We start from the raw sequence: 21,809 nt of genomic DNA, 5'->3' as shown, positions 1-21,809 counted from the left end.
TACACTCCTTCTCTCCTTCTCTTTCCCAATTTCCTTTCTTTTCCTCTCCAATCCTGTCTTTGTGTTGTGTGCCCCATTTCAGAGGCTTTTCATGAGCTGAAGTGGCGCTTGGCTACGCTGAAGTGTCTGCACTGCTGTGCCTGCAATTCAACGACTGTATACGTGTGTGTGTGTGTGTGTGTGTGTGTGTGTGTGTGTGTGTGTGTGTGTGTGTGTGTGTGTGTGTGTGTGTGCCCGAGCCTGCAATTCACCAATTTCACCGCTAATTAGCCCACAAAGGCTACCGGCGGGGAGGAGCAGAGGAGGAGGGAGAAGAGGGTGGAGAGGGGTGGCATACGCGGGAGGTCTAGGCCTGAGGAGGGCGGGGGGGGCGGCGATGCTGGCACAGCTGAGACACATCACGGGACGAGACAGACGCCTTTGTGTGTGTGTGTGTGTGTGTGTGTGTGTGTGTGTGTGTGTGTGTGTGTGTGTGTGTGTGTGTGTGTGTGTGTGTGTGTGTGTGTGTGTGTGTGTGTGTGTGTGTGTGTGTGTGTGTGTGTGTGTGTGTGTGTGTGTGTGTGTGTGTGTGTGTGTGTGTGTGATGGTACAGAGCGTATGTCTTTCTGTAGCAGTGTGTCAGAGCATGTATCCCACGGCCACGCTCTGCCTTGGCATGGTGGGGTTGGTTGCAGCTGTAGTTCAGAGAGTCTTAACTCCTGAGGCTGGTCCCAGCATGCCCAGTGGTCCCACTACGCCCACTGGCATAGGCTGCTGGTGCTCTGCCACCACTACCTCTCCGTGTGTGTGTGTGTGTGTGTGTGTGTGTGTGTGTGTGTGTGTGTGTGTGTGTGTGTGTGTGTGTGTGTGTGTGTGTGTGTGTGTGTGTGTGTGTGTGTGTGTGTGTGTGTGTGTGTGTGTGTGTGTGTGTGTGTGTGTGTGTGTGTGTGTGTGTGTGTGTGTGTGTGTGTGTGTGTGTGTGTGTGTGTGTGTGTGTGTGTGTGTGTGTGTGTGTGTGTGTGTGTGTGTGTGTGTGTGTGTGTGTTTCACATCCCTCTTGCCAATTGTTTTACTATGCATCAGACGGGGGCCTTCCAGGGAGGCAGGCAGCCTGGCAGGCAGCCACAGAGCCGTGGAGTCTGTCCAACGGTTTGTTTTGGTTTTTTTGCTATATATTTGTTTGTTTTAGTGTGGTCTGTTTGTTCTGGTTTTTGACACACACATAAAGGATCTCTATATCTGTCTCGATGGATCTATATTAACACACTGAACATATATATACACTATGATGCACATAGAAATACACAAGGGTATTTTCTGCACGTGCAAGCAAATATTCATGATTAGAATAAACAGCTGACAGGTGGTACATGTTCTATATGTTCATCTGAAACATGCATGGAAATGTTATATGACAGCAGGATTAACAATATAATGGGGATTTTAATCCTATAACAAGCGCAACTGCTACTGACTCATCAAAACTCCAAACTGAAACATACATTTCACTAAAAAAAAAAATGCAATAATTCACATACAGACGAAACACGTCTACAGGCTGATTACCACATTGTAGTGTTTTATCCAACATGTTAATACTGCTGCATCATATTTCAGATCTATCCTGTCCTCAGAGTAAGCTGCTCTCAGGACGTTCCCTGCACAGAGGATTTATTTTGTATCTCTTTACCTCCACAAAATGACAAGTTGCTGCTCTGTGAGCATTGCCAAGTGCGTCGGGAGCATGCCAAACACACTTTTGGTGATTTTGTGGCCAGGCTCCCCCGGCACACCTGTGGCACACTTGGGCACAGGGTGGGAGAAACGCATTATCATAAATTAAAGGTGGGTGCATAAGAGGCTCTGACAATCGTGGCCAATCACATTACACGTTCACCCCCGTTAATCAAAGGGCTATCCTTGTTATGACGTACTGGCTGTTTGGGAATCCCGGAAAGAGTTCTCCTCAGAGTACCTGTACACAAGATGGTCTGCCAACCAGTCAAGGTACAGTTTGAATCCAAGCCTGTCCAAAATGTCTTTACTTTAATCATATTCAAAACTGTGTGGGAAGGTGTCAATTTTAGCATAATCATTTTTTTGTGCGCTTTGTCCCCCAGAATCAAATCAGTCTATTTATTTAGTACATTTTTTACAAATTACCTCAACACTGACGGATAAACGTCAGACAGATAGATAGACTCGGTGACAACCTGAAAATAGAAATAAAAATGAAGAGCCTCAGGCAAACATTTTGAAAAGGTTATCATATATTCATGTTATCCACAAAAAACCGCTTTCAACGTGTCACTCTTCAACATGCCTGTTTATGTGAAAAAAAGTATAAAATTAACAGATACCTGCTGCCTTCAGATGGCTGTAAGGGGACTCACTCGTGTTAAGGAAATGCATCATAATATTAGGCCTACCAATTGTCTTAGATGACGGACAGAGCGTTATTTATTATTAGTAATCAGAATTATCATGTTGTAGATTAGGGTTTTTCACAAAAAAAATACAACTGCACATATAACTTTCTAATTCATGTTTGTAAATGCATGCTCTGAGGATACATATAGAACAGCATTTGCCATTCCAGGAATCCATTTCATTAAATAGGCTATCTTTTTTTTTGAAAAGCATCACAACCCAGCACACAGAATCCAGCGATTTAACATACAGACACATCCGACTGGAAAAAAAGGAACTTTACTGATTGACAATTTTCTCCAGATGGCCATTTAGCGGCTGCAGAGGAGAGGGGCTCGGGTCGGGGGGTGAGTGATGGCTTCCTCGCCCCGTCTCTTCTCCCCGCTCACCACTGATGGATTAAAGCTCTGGACAGGTTTCAGCCCTATTGATCTCACCTGCCATAGCTGCTCACATCAGTGAGGGGGGAGAAGATGTGATAGAGAGCAGGAGAGAAGGTGGAGGGGGGGTTAAAGGATGTTTTCACACTTGGTCAGTTTCAACTTTTTAGGTGAATTTGGGCTGATTATTCAGCACAATTTTGTCAGGGCTAACTGTCCCACTCTGAACCCTAAACTTTTTAAACAATACAAATCTGAGAATTAAATGGAAAAAGGATAGCTTGATGAGAATTAGCACTGTAAAGTGAGTGGTTTTAGGCTATTTACAAATTAAATGAGCCAACCTGTTTACACTAAATGAAACACATCTTGATTGTTAGTTGTTTTTTTAACAAGCCTGGGAGGACTAAATGTAGTACTGTGTTTTACTTTGAATAAAAACTGCCAATGCAGCCATGCTCATTTAGGCTAGTCTCATTTGGGTCAAAGCTAACATCACCATGCTAATATGCTAACAAAGAAAATGCTAAAATGCTAACATGGCATAGGTACATTGTTCACCAAGATTATTATTTATTTATTTGTTAACCTTTTATTGTCATTACATAGCACAGGTACTAGTAACGAAACGGTTTCTCTGCATTTGACCCATCCTAGTGTTAGGAGCAGTGGGCAGCCATTATTATGTAGCACTTGGTCTTGCCGGGACGTGAACTGGTGACCTTCCAGATGCCAAGCCAAGTCCCTATGGACTTCGCCACCACCGCATCTGCATATTAGTATGCTAACATTTCCTAATTAACAATTTACTTTAACGATGCTGGAAATATATTTTGTTGTGCAGGCATTTGGTCAATTATTGGACAAATTAAACTTCTAAACTGAATAATTGAGGTACAACTAAAAGTGAAATTGAATTAATTAATTAATAAATATCGGATACATTTAAAGGCAATTCACTCAGTCTTTGTTAAGATATTGCCGTCCCAACCAAATTTCAAGACTGACAAAAAGACACACTTTTCCTTCAGCCAAGCTGCTGGAAATATTAAAGACAAATAGAGATACCTTTAGAGCCGAGTTGAACTGAGCCATTTTTTCCATCCTCCTTTAACAAAAACTCATTTTTTCTTGCTTCACTTAAAGATAACTGAATTTAGTGAGCATGTGTGAAAAGGCCCTGGGCCGTGTTTGTTGCTGTAGATTCACTATCGAGGCTCATTTACGTGAGGTAGACTATCACCATCCTGCATGCCGGCTTATCTAACTAACTGATAAATAACACAGCCTGTCACTATGATAACAAGGTCAATTCAATAGGCTGACCAACTGCAATGTTTTCCCTAAAGCGTTAAACAGTCCCATCTGATGCCTGCACTGACCTCCATGCTAATGAACAAAACACAGAGACAGGGCTAGAGAAAGAGAGAGAAAATGAATATGAATGAAAGGCAAATCTATCAGAAACACGCCTCTTTTAAATAACCCCCTCCCTCAATCCCCTCCTCCACTCCTTTCCTCATGCTCCCATACCCCTCCACCCTGTTATATTTTATTCTCCAACGCGTGGTGAATTTAATAAATATATGCAAATGTGTGCTGTGGAACATGACGAGTGTAAATCAGGCGAGGATGTTCTTTGAGCGCTGCCGAGATTGAGGCTGAGAGCTGACCCCGGGTTAATCATTTTTCACTTCCCTATCGCATTCAATTCTGCTGCCTCTGTGCGTGTGTGTGTGTGTGCGCGTGTGTGTGCAAGCTTGTGTGTGTGTACATATACTACAATGTCTCATGCATGTGTGTGCCTCGGTGCTGTGCTGGTAGAGGCAATACACAATTCATTACAAACTGTGTACACATGATTAGGAAAATATGTGCTTTTAAAATGTATGCAAAACGTGATGCCGGTTCTTTAAAAAAAGTTAAATCTTAATTTTGGTATTTCACAAGTTTGCTTGAGATTTAATTGCACGTTTTAATTCAAATGACAGCAGGTCTGCCTTTGCTGTTATTTAAATTTGATTTTAGGATTTCAATGCAGCGATCACAAGCTGAGAAGATCTGACAGTGTTATGTATGTTTCGTCTGGGAATATATCCCACCATATACCAGGTAGTCAGATTTGGTACTGGTGCAACAACGTCAATTGTCATGATGTTCATTTTAAGATTTAGTTGTGTCTTTCTTTTCTCCCCTGCTTTTAGATGGTTGATTGTGAAGTCAACAACACAATGCTAACACGCTACTGGTGCTGTAAATGGACCAGGTGTGTAATGATGGACTGGTGCATAATTACTTGTCTTACAAGCCTGCAAAATGTTCACACACAGTTTGACAGTTTGACAGTGCAGCATGCCTTTTCCATGTTGAGATGTATACAACACCACTGTTTGTTCCAACTGTATAGACTAGCATTTTAAAAGTGGCTTGCAGATCTTATTTTTCATTTGTATTTGTATTAATCTAGCAAAGCAGGATCTATGCAGAGCTACAGCTGGAATGACATCACTTTGAACTCTCAGGGGACATATCTAACTCTGACAGATGCTCTGAAGGTCAGATATGGCGTTTTAACACGGGTGCAGAACAGTGTGCTTTAGCTGCAGTATGTCACTGTGTCCCATACGGATCAGAGTTTAACACCCGCCTAAGGAGAGGGCCCTCAACCAGGAAACAAATGAGCTAGTTAGACTCTTTAAACCTGGCTTTTCCTTTAAGCTGCATTAACTGATTTTTTCATTACGTATCAATATTAACGTTCATATGGAGTCATGACCGTCACCTGACAAATGGGAGTCCTTTTAGCTCTGCTTTGTACTCAACCAAGAGACATATCCTAGCTTCTGAATGCTCCACTTTGTTCACCAGCTATTTGCAAACTTTGTCTGCCTCCATTTGGTGCAGATAGGAAATGCACAGTGGGTTTTTTAATTAGCCACAACAACACTATTAATGCAGAGAGTGAACCAGAACAGTAAAGATGTGGGTCAGAAAATATAATAGAAATAGGCTAAAAGATGCTTCAATGCTCGATAGCCGATAAACGCTCAGAGGGTTCATCACTATAAGACACTTTTCTCATATGCAAGGACATTTGATTAGCCTAATCATTCCAATATTGGTTATATGGAGTATTTATTCTGACCTCACTCAAACTTTCACTTCTCTCCTGCTATTGTGTGCAATCACTTTGCAGACTTCAGAGAAAATACATATACATCTTAACATGCATGCAATGAAGTTATCAGCGGACTAGCAAAAGGCAACTCCTAACATCTCTATACTGCATCTGCTTCCATCACTCCACTGTATTATTAAGGACGTTTACCTTAATAAGCTAACTGAACCTCTTTGACATTATCCTTAGCCACTGCATTCAAATGTGTAATAAAAGAAAATATTGGAACTGTTTTGCGGATCATTGCATACAGATTTTCTATTAACTTCTCACATCTGGTGTATTCAAAACCTTGTGGTCTGAACTGAATCATGCAAACATGACCCACATGTTTGTTATAACAAAAACTCAGCGGTGGACAAAGATTTCAGGTTGTGTTTAGTGTCAACTGTTCCGTTGCTCCTGAGAGCAGAGGTCAGTCATTTGGGATTTCATGCTAATACATTCCTTTTTCTAACTGTCTGGCTCAGATGAAAACATCATCTAATATGCGACAAATTGACACCTCAATGTTCTCTGATCTTTGTCATGTTTTTTTAAAGATATGAAAGTCCATTCAAAGGCAGGCTTCTCAGATTTTTGTTTGCAACTGAAAAGCTCCCATCTCCTGTGTCAAGCTCAAACCCAAAGTCACATTTAAACCAACTTCTCCATTATCTTCTGCGTGTGAAACACAAACCTTAGTGATGCAAAAGCTACGTTTGCAGTTTGCATTCTTGCAATTGTCTCCTGATCTGCATTGTAGACTTGATTTGAAATCTTGCTTTAAAGAAAGTGCATGGTTTGCTGCTATATGCAATCATATAATATCTTCGAAATGTTATTTTACAAAATAGTATGCAGTCCGGAAAATGTTCAACTGTAAATCCGTATTCTGCATTGAATGCAGTTAAGTAGACAGGACAGTAAAGAACACTAAGCTGTTTCTATTCATCTTTTATGAAAGATTAGAGAGCTAAATCGACTGGCTGCTCATTTCATTTCACTTGTGTTGCATAAAGCTGAAAAACGATGACAACAGCATCATTGTGGCGCTTCACGAGTACGTACTGTCGAAATTAAAAATGTGCCTCACTCATACCACATATCACATGTGCAGCATTGTGTGGCTGTTTAAAATGGACATATTTAACATTGTGTAATACCATTACTGGCTGCTGTGCTGACATGCAGGAATGAGTCTGGGGCCTCATAACAACCGCAGCACATTTCAGTTACATATCAAAGAGGTCCCTCATTGGTGTTTGCAAACTCAACTACAACTTTCCCCAGCATCTCATCACACCAGTGTGCCACAACTCTTACTGAAAGAGAAGAGAGGATATCATGCATTTTTCTTACGGTAAGAATTCAAAGGAAAAGTCCAAAACCAACAATAAATTCATCCAAAGCCTGATATGTTCTCTACCTCCGTGCCCTATTGATTCATTGTTGACCAAACATTATTAAAAACACATCAGTGAGCCACACAGTTGCACAACAGGACATCTTCTTTCATTACTATGAGCATTTTATTTAGAGTTAATCCCACGCACACCATCCTGCTGACAAAAACACTCACTCAGGCACTTAATCCGTGGAAGAAGTCAAAATAAATGTTGGGTAACATCTTTCCTTAAGCCCCTTATTGTCATATGAAAGTATATAAACATAAAATCATAAATGATGTATAACCCTCCTTAACAATAAGGTAAGTAGATGTGTATGTATTAATGTATTTGTCAACTATAACTCCTCATGTAGTAACCTATAAGTGTAGGCTGCAATATAAACAAAAATATTTATGACAATAAAGTAGAACAATCTATGAATGAACAACGTGTGTGTATACTCAAATATTTACTGGGTTCTTCCTCGGCCCTTTCCACCAAGATTCAAGAAAATCTGGCCAATATTTTTCCCATAATCCTGCTGATAAGTATTATCATCCTTGGCAGAGGCAATAGTATTGGTACATAATATAAAGTATTTATTCATAGGAGAAACTGTAATTGCTGTTAAATATTGAAAATGAATAAATATTTTTTTTTAAAAAGTCTAAGTAGCTGCTTTCCAATACATTAGTGGATTCCTATTTAGAAAAGCATAAACGCATATTTCATTCACATTTTTTGCATCCTATAAAAACAAAGTATGTCATCTGAGCTCTCTGTGAATAAAGTAAACAGTGAGGCCTTGCTGCTTACACAAAGCACACACTATTTGTTTTCCGTGGCCTGAATGAAGCTCTAGTGCTTCTTCAGGTAAACATCTGCAGTGAAAAACACCCTTAGCCCTGGAGAGGACCGCGTGTCCACGTGGAGCGCTTCCTACAGAGCATTCCTCACATACAGCACAGCACATTCCTGTCCTCTCACCACGGGCTCTTTTCAAATGATTGTGCTTCTAATCAAACGTAATTTAACTCACTATCTCGGCCCCTCTTTTGCAGCCCCTCTCACCCGCTCTCCCTCACCCTCACCCCTTCCCCGGTAGCCTCTAGCCCAGGGCCTGTTGCCAAGGTAACCGGCATCTCATTTCTAAAGTGTCAGTTTGCATTATTGTCTTCACGCTTTCCAGCAAACCTCCGTCTCTCTGTCTGTTTGTCTGTCCCTCCCTCACAAATACACACAATACTTATACACACACTCCCAAACCCTTTCTTCTCCCTGTTATTGTACACCCTGTCTCCCTTTTCCTTCTGCACTTTTATCTTGTATTCATACATTCAATGCTATCCACTTGAATTTCCCATCTCTCGCTCCCGCACATAATGCAAAGCAAACACAAATAATATCATGCATAGAGTGTGTAACTATGTGACATACATTTCCTGCAGAGAACATGTGCCGTGATTTATATGTAGCCTGTTATATAAGCAATAATAATAACAGAAATGTAAGCAGATTTGTTTGCAGAGGTGAAAGCAACATTACCACATTTGTTCTTATAGTGTCGATTGATTTAATCTAGTAGTAAAGTAAACAAATAAATAACACAATCAGAAAAAGACAATTGCATTACTTTATAAACATACTAGAAAAAAAGGGTCCATTCTTTTTGCATTAACTAGGATTTGTTGTGGTTCCCTATGAAAAAACATGGTACTTCACCAGAGCTTTATCCTATTCTAATACATTGGAAATATAAGAACATAGCCATGATATATTTGAAACTTTTCTCTCGATTCGAGTGGCCAGATTTCTTTATATTTCATAACTTGAAAGGACAAGAGGCCTTTAAAATGGTGCAGAGATATTTGGTGCTTTTCAATTAAATTCAACCAATTCTTAATTATGTATAGAAGTCAACTGTATTTTCTTAATTAGTTATTGGATGTATTATTGCATCCATATTTAAGGACATGAATATGATTGATTTACAAGGTGTGTTGATCTACTCAAGGACAGTAATAGTTAACAAAAGTACAAATATGGTAAAAGTGTTTGTGTAGAAGGAAAAAGCCTTACATTTAAATGCAAGGGGAACAAAAGAAATTGCAATGAATGTCAATGCACACAACCATCACACCACAGAGCACTGAGTCAACAATACATGATATTCTTTTGAGCCTGAGTCTACAACATATTATCAATTATAAATATACAACAGTCTTCCTCAGTTAAGCATCAGTGTGAGGGTAGGGCCTGCTGAAGTGGGTACAACAATGATAAAATAACCTGCCACAATCAAACAAAAGCAGCAACAACAACAACACAGAGATATGTTAACTTCACATTGACTGCAGCCACAAACACAGATTCAAGCAGAGTTTCTGCAAATCACCACAACAACGATTGAGTGTGGTATTGTTGTTATTGTTGTATTTACCTGTCTGAATGTTATTCTGGTGCACCGCAAAGTCCTCCAGATCTGCTCCATCTTCAACTTCTGTGCTCTTGTATTCCAAATGCAAAAATAAAACCAGTCGACATTAGCAGAAAGGCCTCACGCACACACTTGATGAAAGTTGTGAACGCAGAAGCTAACGCATAGTAGCACCTAGCATCTAAACCAGCAGACCCAAGGTACACCTCTATGGTGCACCTGTTTGTGAGTGACGCAACGTAATGGGTGTGTTTGATTTACCCAACCTGCTAGCCGAGGGGGGGGGGGTCATTAAGTCCCTGATTTATTAGATGCAACCCCTTTTTTATTTGTAAAGGTAAACTATAGCTTACCATAACCAAAGGCCTTCATAGTCACATTGTCCTGTGACCAACCCAATGCACAGCTGTGTACAAATGATACAAAGTTTAATTAGTATCAATTAGATGTTTAATAAGCATCTTGATATGCCAGACCTGTCAGGTGGCTGAATCATCTTGGCAAAGGAGAATGCTCACTATCCGGATTCTAACTATTTGTGACCAAATTCTAAGATTTATTTTGTATTAAAACATATAGATCTTGCATCATGCAGAATCATTTAATGCAGGTTTTGGTTTTAAGTCACAGAATCTCCTCAATGGAAAACATTTGTATTGCAAACATATATATGTTTATACAATTTAAAAGTAATTGTACTCTCAATAGAGACTCTGTAAACCTTTCCTGATTTCAAATTTCAGGATGAAATTCAAGGACATTGCACTGAGCATCTTTATCATCTATTGAGGATCCCTAGAAGTGTCTACACTAAGAGAAATGGTGTTGACTAGTTGATGCATTAGAAAGAGAGAGACACATATAAATAGTCTTGAGTTTAAATCAGATGTTGTACACGTTTCATATTGGTTGCAGATAATACATTTTAAATAGTTTCAGAAACTGTCGTAAAGTTGTGTATATTTTCTCACAAAGACCAGTTAATTCCTCCCATTAAATCTAGTGTGATTTTATCTCCCATATGATGGAGATATTAATCCTGCATTATTCATGGGGGTAATTATTTGCTGTAGGCTTATTACAGTAAGATTGGACCTTAAGCCACACATACACTTCAGTGAATATCACTCACACACATTTGCTTTATTTTAAGGACCCATATTACTCGATGCGGTTTCAAAATATTATTTTGTTGTATGATGTACTGATTGTAAAGCCACTTGAGGCACATTTGTGACTGTGAGTGTGACACCACCTTGGCCAATAGAATCTCTAAACAATATATAAAACACCTTTCATTTTTGTATGTAGCACTTAAAAAAGAATTGGCTTATGTTAAGCTAATGTACTTGCAGGATGCTTGCTGTTCTAACTTTGTATTGATGGTTAATTGCGTTTTTTGGAAGTCTCTTTGGATAAAAGCGTCAGCTAAATAAAATATGATGTAATGTGATTTGTGACATTTGGCTATATATAAAGTGACTAACTCATCCGTTCTGCTGAACTCCTATTGGCACATCCAATTCAAAACATTAAGTTGTTTGTCCAGGCACATCAAACAGAGTGTTAACCAATCAATTCCAAAATAAATGGATTTTCCCAAAACTCCTTAAGCACTTTAATATATTTACAATGGTTAAGGCTTTCCATGAATGGATGACTTCTTTCAATGACCCTTTTTCTGTGGTGTTAATTTGAAGCAGATAAATGCAGTAAAAAGACTCAAGGTATAAAAATGCCAAAAATGCAATTTCATGAAAAAAAAAAAAAAAAAAAGCATTGCTGGAATGTTGTGTATATCACCCAACATAATGATCAAGCACCGTCATGGTGAGTGCTTGAACACAGTAAGGTGCTTTCACAAAATGAGCACTGGTTCATAACACAGATGTGTAAAGTGGAGTGTTTTTTAAGGTCTTAAGTGACGATACCTGCAATCTCATTCTCATGAGGAACTGAGAACACTGTGAAGTGTTGATAGTTGCCGCAGTCTGAAGAAGTGTGTGTGAATATGTGAGAAGGTGTCTGATGTCAAAGAAGAAGAAGAAACCTCGTTCCTCCACTCGTCTTGATGTTAGCTCTGAACATCAGCTGAAGTGAGGCAGAAGCGAAGGATGCAGGAACAGAGGAACGCAGTTTGTGTTGGTTGTGTGAACCATGCAGTCATAAGTGAGATGTTCGATGAATACCGCACCGTGACATGTCACATCCTTATAAATGCCTGGGGAAGTTCCATATATTTACACCTTTGAGTGATCTTTCTATTGTTGAGTATTCACCAGACAATTCTTGTATATGACTGAAGACATACATATTGTATTTAATGTAATGTAAAACAAATATAACAGCATATGCAAAACTTTAATTGTAAGTGAGTACACTAATTAAAGTTCTTAAGTACTTAAATGTGTTGCTGCTCTGTACTTCTCTGCTACATTTCAGGAAGACGGTGTCAATTTGCTCCACTTTCTTGTGTAATAGAGGCAGTTACTAGTACTGAATTTCAATTTAGGGTTAAAGGTGTAATCCAAATATTTAAGTTAAAAAAGTCAGTTTACTGTGCAACTTGACTTAAAGTAAATACAATTACCTAAACTATTGAAATCGATTTATATGTTAACACATAAGAATAAATAATCTTATAATATCATTTGGAATAATTTAACCATTTTAAGAGGTTGTGCTCTGATGTATATAGGCCTACTTAAAGTTTAATTTCCCAATAATATGTTTTGCATGACGTAACATTTTGAATGCAGGACTTTAAACGAGTATTTTGTGGTACTGCTACTTGTACTTACTGTAATTAAATAACTAATCTGCTACACACAGAAACAATGAATGTTAAGGTAAAGAAGCAGCATAAGAAAATGTGTATTAAATGTCCTGATGGTAACAGCACTGTCTTTCCTCTCTCTGGGCTCGTCTGTTTGCCCTGTTCCAGCCGTCCAGCCCACAAAGCAGAGCCGTCCGAGGCCTCGCAGGACCTGGAAAGTTAATATTTGAAGGAAGGATGGCCCATAAATATGAGCAAAGGGACTTTTAATTAAATAAGCACTTCTTAAATATTCTCCTGGGCCTGCTGCTTTTGTTTAAAAATGATTGATTGACTACTATCTCTCCAGACAGGACCATTAGTTTTGCCACTCCCCGCCATACTCCATCCCTCCCCATCTTCACTCTATTTTTCCAGCTCTGCCAACATCTCTCCTCCCTTTCTCTCTCAATTACCCTCTTTTTCCTCCCTCCTTTTTTCTCATTCATCCCACCTCCTGCCTCCCTTTTTTCCCCTACGTTCTCCATGCTTCTGCTGTCACCTCCCCTTCCTTTTCTCTTTCCATCAGTCCACGTCCCTGAGCCTCTCTCAGGAGGGCCATATTTCTCCAAACTCATGACAAGGTAATGAGGCCATGCTAAATCCTACCACGCCCTGGAGCAACATCAGAAGGTGGAGGGGCAGGTCGGCCCCTGCCTGGACCCGGCTGCCTCCACGTGTGTTTCAGCCACTCTCAGAGGCGTCTGTCACCGCCTGTACTCTAAATAAAACGTTCTGATCTGCAGAACTTCACAAAGCAAAGACAAACAAAAAGAAGAATTCAACCATGCTTCTCATCTCTTTCTATTTGTCTTTATCTCCTTCAGCTCTTTCGCTCCCTCCCTTCCCTCCTTCCTCTGGAGCTGTGCTGTAGCAGCAGTCTGCCATGCTCTGCTGACTTCTAGCTGGAAGATGGGGATCGGCGGGGGAGCTCAGTCTAGCTGTGGGCAGCTGAGCCGTGGACAACACACACACACAGGAACAGGTAGAAGCTGGATGTGAGGCCCAGGTATGAAAGGAATTGTGTGTGGGCATTTGCCATGCTGCGATGTTTGCTGTCCGACGATAACACATATTGATGCTGGTGGGAGGAAATACAGTTCATCAAAAAAGACTGTATTATTGTTCCATAATTATTTACTATCTTTAACAAAGAGTCCATCAAGATGTCATGCGTTCAGTCTTTTTGTCACCTTGAATTCAAATAGTTTGCTTTGGCCTTCTCTGCATAATAATAATAATACAACATCGTTATAATAAGTAAATAAGAAATACAATAATTAGCATTACAAGCAGACATCCATTGTGCTCAAATAGAAACTAGAAAAACATTGTTTGAGATGTTTTGCATTGCACATCATACAAGTACAATTCACTAAATTAGAGCAAGCAATTCAATGTGATGAAGAATTCAAAAGGCAGGAAGTTAGAAATCTACAGATCTGGCTTCACGTAGCAGCCTCCAAACTGGCTTGCGATCATTAGCAAGTATTGATCGTGTGCACCGAACAACATGTTTACCAAACACTTTAATGACACTCCTGAAAACTGAAATGCAAACAGAGAGATTGACATGGATTTGTTGGTGTGTGGGATGGAGTGACACTCCACAGAGAGGAGCAGAGAGGTGATGGTGTGATAATGGAGGCGGTGGAGAGAAAACACTCGCGGTAGGATACAGAGACGATGGTCGCCCTCCAAGTGTTGGACAGAGAAGCAGGTAAAGTAGGCTGCAGGTGGAAGAGAGAGAGAGAGAGAGAGAGAGAGAGAGAGAGAGAGAGAGAGAGAGAGAGAGAGAGAAAAGGGGGTAGGCAGGCATATTAAAAATGCAGCAGTGGGGAGCAGGCCGGGGATTCACAGTAATTAGATGACAAAACGGCGGCGGGCTGGAGATGAGAGAGAGGGGTCACACACAATGCCACTGCCGCCGGGTAATTTGTAAGTGTCAATCACCAGCCTGCCAGGGGAAAAGCAAGAGGGAGAGAGGGAGGGGGAGGAGGAGGGATAGAGATAGGGAGTGAGACAGAATACGAGGGCTGCAGGAGACAGCAGGGAAGGAGGTTTATAAAAAAAAATTAAAAAAGAGAAAGTCAGAGGAAGCGAAAATTGAAGATAGATAGAACAGCGTGAGAGCCGAGGAGACAAAGAGAAGAAGTGACATGCATTTTTTTTATATTTAAGATTTGAAGAAGAAGAAGAAGAAGAAGAAGAAGAAGAAGAAGAAGAAGAAGAAGAAGAAGAAGAAGAAGAAGAAGAAGAAGAAGAAGAAGAAGAAGAAGAAGAAGAAAAGAAGAAGAGGGAGAGTCTTGAAACCTGTCAGTTCTGTCATTACAGACTACGTTCAAACATGCGCTCGTTCAACAGCAGTATCACACCGTGCATATCAATCTCAGCTACACATTATTTTCAACAATGTCTGATTACTTTACACACTGATACTCCACACACACGGCCAGACCAAGTGTGCACATCTTAAAGGGTCAGTTCACCTAAATTACACAAACATAATTACATGTTTGCTAGATGGTGAAATACCTGGCAGGTAGATCTGGTTTGATTTGTTTCAGTATTCAAGATTTCTGAATCTGGCCCAAAACAATGGAGATCATTTGATACAATTTGTGATGTTCACATCATTGAAATTAACATTTAACAACAACAACAACAACAACAACAACAACAACAACAACAACAACATGTTTTTCAGTCCCACTTAGTTGTAACAATCCCCCCTTCAACAACCTTTATATAGGGACTATTTGTTTTGGTTGAAAGTAGTTCCAGGCCCAGGATTCTTTCTTTTGCTTTTTTGGAATATGTAATAACAATGTTGTAACTTTGACCAGCAACAACTCAATACCTTGCTGCTATACTGTATCGGAGTAGAAGCAAACAATCACAAAGATAGATTTTGAGAGAAATTGGGTACATTAAATGATCCTGTTTAATGTTTTAATGAATGAAGAGCCGGTGGAAGGAAAGGCCAGGAAATAGGAAAGAGTGACTTGCATTAAGAGTCCTGCAGCCCACCATTCAAAACGACACCACTGCAGTTACGTTGTTCATCCAGCAGTGTTCCGAGAGACCAGGAAGGCCCTCCCTTCATTAATAAACTGTCAAGTCTGAAATTAATTGCAAACTTCCAAATTCAGGTGCAACGGTGTGGACACGTTCAAATCACTGAGGCACACAAGGACCAGGATCAGCAGTGTATGTAAATATTCATCATGTTATAGGGTAATTGTATGGCTTTTGCCATGCGGTTTGACAGACAGGTGAATGTGCGTGTGTGTGTGTGCGTGCGTGCGTGTGTGTGTCTGTGTGTGTCTGAGAGAGAGCTCTTTCAGCCTTTTCAGAGCGGGCACAATGGCGGTATTTGTTGGCATTATGCCAGCGAACCAGTGTGTGAGGAGCCAACACAATGGGCAAGCAGCACAGCAGTCTGTTGGGGTGCACGGCCAACACATGCACGGGACACTGTACACACACATGTACGCACGCTGAGATAACCCAAGGTAAAAGCATGTGGCAGAAAATGTACATAATCTGCCTTTACACGTGCACAGTATTCACACTATTGTGTCAGCAAGTCAAGGCAATGACATGACATGACATAACACCACTGACATTTAATGGATTCCTCAAGGGTATTCTGCCCTGCATGACCACTGCTTTCTATAACTGCACTGCATACAGAAGAATACACACAGAGCAAGCTAACACACTGCATGCAAGGTCGAAATAAAGTACCAGAAAAACATGAACAAATCTTCCAGCGATAGTTCTCAGTCTACAACAATGAACACAAAAGAATATAACATAGAAAAGAGTTACGGCTCATAATTAATGTTTGTTCCGTGATACGCGCGAACACACGTGCTACCAAAAAAGGAAAGCCAGAAAACGTTTGCAACTCAACAGGTTTGAACGTTTTTTAGCTGTAAACTGAAGGTGTATTAATTAAACATGCATAATTAAAAAGGCAATTAAAATCTTTGCAGTTTAAATGGAAAGAAAGGAAAATGCATGAAATATAAGTGAGACAAAGATAGACTAGTAACCTCTGTCTCTGTCTTATTAAAGGGAATGTGCAGCACTGTAACACACATGCACGCAAAACACCTCCGGAAGTGTCTTAATTGGGAAATGATTAAACTCCTCTCTCCTTCTCTGTTTATTCTTTAATCGACAATTAGCAGCTTAAAGTCCACAGCACAGTAACTGTTACTTCTCCTTCATTTAGCTCTTACACACTACCCTTTGAATATACTTTATTAGGGATGTAGAGAAATAAACAGCCAGGATTTTTGGACATATTAAGGTCATGGTACCACCAGCACACCCCTCAACACTCTCACAACATTTTGACAAGGATTTAAAACGATGTGTGTAATGTGTCCTTGTTTTCAGTGTCCTGCGTGGTAGCTACGCCTACAACTAATGTGACAATGACTTATTTAATTTTTTAACGGTTAGTCTAGAAAATGACAGAACATGAAAAACAAGTTCCTGGAGTCTACAGTGAGGAGAAGGTATTCAGATCCTTTACTGTATACCATACTGTAAAAGTCCTGCAGCAAATATGTTACAAAAGCACAAGTATGTACATATAATCGGCTAAAATGACTTTAAATATCATTGGAAAGTCCTGAATGCAACCGAATGGCAACCAATATCTGGTGTACTATCATGTTATCAGATTATAATTGCCAGTGCATGTCTACATTTAATTTTAATGTATGCTGTTAGGGATTCAAATCTTAAAAAATGTATCATTATTAAAGGTGGGGTAGGTACGTTTGAGAAACCGGCTCGAGATCGCTAGAATTTGAAAATACACAACCGGAGAAAATCTGCCACTTCCTTACAGAGCCCCTCCTCCAACACACACATGACCAATGAGGGCACGAGATAAGTTTGTGCCCCGATGGAAGGCTGACAGGCAGGTAGGCCATCCAATTGGTTGTACTTTTTACAGTATTACGGCTTCTACAGATGACATTTTTTTATGGATTTTTTGTCAAAGCACTTAAGATATTCATTGCTATCGGGATGTTAAGAGCATTCCATGGAATATAACAAAAAGTGTATCTCGAGCCGGTTTCTGAAACTTACCTACCCCACCTTTAAATGAGCTCATATATGTTTTGTATGTACAATATTTATTTGTTAAGCAACTAGTAAGTACAGATGTCAGTTAATGTCGTGGAATGAAAAAATGAAAATGTTGTCTAAAGTTGACATATTTAGTTAGGCATTCATTTGCTCCACTCAAGGTACATACATAACATAACATGTACACTTACTGCAGTTTATAGCCCATGATGAAATGGAGCAGGGAGAAGAAACTCATATTTTACGTGACCCTTGTTCAAAATGTCCTCAGCGCTGTCAGGTACTCAACACATTTCTACAGTGACATAAAAACAAACAAAAACAATCAGAGTCAAGGACAAGGACCTCAAATTGAAATACAGTGCAGCATCAGAGTAAGTGTTCTTCGTTAAATTCCATCAAATTGTTTTGTTTTTTATCCAAACAAAAGTCTATGTTATGTAAATTGTCATTTCCATTATTTCAACTATTACTTGGCTAATGCATGTCACCAACTATTCAGGAAATAGTGCAAACTGTATGATTTACAATAGATCATTCTAACAGACCATTTTCATTTCATTTCATTTCAAACCTTTATTTAACCAGATTGGTCCCATTGAGATCATAGATCTCTTTTTCAAGGGAGACCGGCAGCATATAGGTTCCACATGAAACATAAAACAATAAAGGACATTATACATTATATTTACAGGATACATAGTTATAGACATTTACAAGTGCCCATTGTATCAGCAAGCATTTCATTTAGCCGAGCTCTAAAGACATGCAGAGGAATGAGATTGCTCAGTTTCAATTCTTGCTGAAGATTGTTCCAAGCAAGTGGAGCTGCGCACATAAAAGCTGTCTTACCTCAGACAGTCCTTGCTCTTGGCACATCTAACAAGACTACATCATGTGACCTCAGACAATAGCTGCTTGCAACTCTCTGTGTTATCAGAGAGCAGATATAATACGGGAGTTTACCCAACAAAGCTTTATGAATAAACGTGTACCAATGACTGAGCCTCCGTACAGAGAGTGATGGTAAACCTGCCTTGTTTATCTACCATATTGTTAGAAAGAAAAAAAAAATATATAATTAAACAAGATCTCATTTACTGTGTGGCCTCAGGGACAGGTTATAGTTCCAGTACCAACTGCTGCTAGCTCTCACATCACATCACCTGCACACACAACATGTCATTCCCTTCCAGGATTCTGTGCGAGAGACAAATATCTCAAAATGTGGTCAAATATTTTATAATATTTCAGTGAATAAACACCATTTTTAACAATGTCCTTAAAGAAGAAGACGGGCAAGCCGACCTGCTCTAAAGGCTCCTTTTGGGGCAGGAATGGCAAAGATGACAGCCTCTGAAGACATAGGGAACATACAGCCCTGAAAGTGAATGTAGAGTCTCTGAGTTAAACAGCTGTGTCACACCTTCTGTATTCACAACAGCCAGAGCAGGCTAACAGCTGAGAGGCACCTTTCCAAACACAACCTCAACTACAGTCATTTCAGAAAACAATTCATCTAAGACGCACCTAGCAGGCAGCTGTGCAGAGTGTCTCGCCTTTTGTGCATGAGTGTGTGTGTGTGCATGAGTGTGTGAGTGTGTGTGTGTGTGTGCATGAGTGTGTGTGTGTGTGTGTGTGTGTGTGTGTGTGTGTGTGTGTGTGTGTGTGTGTGTGTGTGTGTGTGTGTGTGTGTGTGTGTGTGTAACCTGACAGCCTGCCACACAATGGGGGTCCAAGTGAGTGTGAACTCTATTCCTTCCCACAGCTGCCATTAACAGACGGAATGAACAGCCTCTTGCTAATAAAGTGAATAAATAAATAACGCTTAAAAGGCCATGTTTACCTCCTCAGTCTCTGTCTATTAGTGATACTTAAAAAAAAGCTGGAAGATCTTTTGGGTTCAGATGTGTGTGTGTGAATTACTGTTCGTCAGTTCATACATGTACAAACTTCTGTTGTCACTCTGAGGGCTTCAAGTCAGATTGTGGAGGTGACCATTCAACTCAATGCCACAGGTTAATGCTGGTGTTTTTATTATGATGTGGCTTCTGGATGTGTGTCCACCACTGTACATGCAGCTGTGCAAGTCCTTAAAGGGACAGTACAACCAAATTACAAATACAACTCGTCACTAATATTAATCACTGAGAATCCTCAATCAACCATATAGTTGAATATGTTTGTGATGTGTTACAGTGAGGTCACTAAGGACACTGGGTTATCAAGTCTACATCGTTCAATAAAAACCTACCCAATTTTGAGGCTGATTCAAGTTACATTATGGCCACAAAAAAGCAAACACATGATTTCAGAATATTCTTCAATTGAAACAGAAATGTACTTTATGTCGTGGGAAATACAAAGCTAACACGTGTTCCAAAGTCATCTAAATGTAAGGTCCAACTCCTTACTTTTTAGAGCTTTTAAATCTCTCAACTGCATGTACAATGTCCTTGATTAAGCATCTCGAGACTCATTTCCGAGGATGATTCCTTATAAGATTGAAGTTAAAGTGGCGGTCTGCTAATTACAGGAAAAGAAGACGAAGCTAGTTGTTTTTGTATTCAGTGTTAGGTTGAGTTCATAAGCAGTTGATGGTTTCTAGAGGAATTTCAGACATTTAAATAAAATCTGCAGAAATTAAAATGAACACCTCAATTATGTAAAATTCAATTCATCAAAACCGTTTAAGGAACTTATATGCCAGCTTTTTTACTCCTGACCTCAGTGGTTCTTAATTCTTGCCATAGCCCTGCTTCCAACGGGTTTATTTGTCAAATTAAACTGCAATATAAAATAAAAATTGTGTTACTTTGAACACTTTTATTGATTCATTAATACTTCTTTAGTTATACGTTCCTCCAACTGAAATTGTGCTTGTAAATTCTTCAAATGCCATTGGCCAATGCTTTGAGAAACAAAAATGCAGCTTCATGAATTCACAGAACTCACAAAGAAGGACATCTTAAAACCCTGGCAAATAAAACCCAACATATCTGCTTGGTTTGAGGCGGCTAACATTTAAGTGTGGACAAATGTGTCTTTTTGTATATTTTGGCAAACTGACCCTTATGGAATGCTTTTGGAAGGAAATAATTTGGCGTGTGTGGTGTTCAAGGTGCTGATCCAGCTCCAAGGAGGAATGATGGAAGAGGAGGATCAGCGAGAAAGTGTTTAGCTGGTGGTTGAAAGACTATAGTGCGTAGCAGAGAGTGAATGGAGATAGAGACAGAGGATGGAGGGAGGTGGTGATGGGGAAAGGGGGGGGGGCAACAAGATGGAGAGAGACTGCCTGCACATACTGTCAAGGCAGTTAATATAAGGTGTGGAGATAAGGCCCACAGACAAACATTGACCAAATCAGGCATTTCAGCAGCGCAGCCCGAACTGTCAGTCAGCCTGAGAGACAGACCAACAATCAGCACTTTACCTCTGATAAGGGCTCTACTGAGCGCGTGCAGGAAATAGCCAATCTGCAGCCAGCCTGGCAAGGAGGGTGGTGGCGGGGAGCGGAGGGGGGAGGGCGGTGCGATGATGGAGAGTGAAAGGGTTAGAGGAGGGAGGGATTGTGGAGAGACAACAAGTGAGGGAAAGTGGCCTATAAATTTAGAGAGAAATGTGGACCAAGAGTTCACTGGAAGGGATAATACCCAGGAGGAAAGATGGAGAGAAAAGGAAGGAAAACAGGGTGATATGATATCCACACCCCCGAGAAAGAGAAAGAGAATCTGTAGGGAATACAGGTGATGGGGATATAAAAAGAGAGATGTGATATTGGCTCCTAAAATAGTGTCTTTCCCCATTTTTTTGTCACCTGGGAACAGCTTGCGCACCGAGAGTGTGAGAACTTGGTTTAGACCAACACCTTACATTAATGATTTGCCAACAGCTTTGACTAGCTCATTATTCAACGTGCTGTTCGCCTAGCCTCGCACACAATAGCATCATTTCATCGTCTCTATTGATTAATGGTGCATATAGTGTGTACATGCGCGTGCACAGATTCACCACATGAGTGTGTGTGGTGTGTCTGAGTGAAGGATAACACTCCCTTTTTAATGGAGGAGTCTGCACTAGCCATGAAATTCCCTCATAACAAAAT

The sequence above is a fragment of the Pseudochaenichthys georgianus genome, chromosome 12 (assembly GCF_902827115.2).
Source record: "Pseudochaenichthys georgianus chromosome 12, fPseGeo1.2, whole genome shotgun sequence".
In the NCBI taxonomy this organism is placed as follows: Eukaryota; Metazoa; Chordata; class Actinopteri; order Perciformes; family Channichthyidae; genus Pseudochaenichthys; species Pseudochaenichthys georgianus.
The sequence above is the reverse complement of the archived record's forward strand: the minus strand, read 5'-3'. Positions refer to the sequence as shown.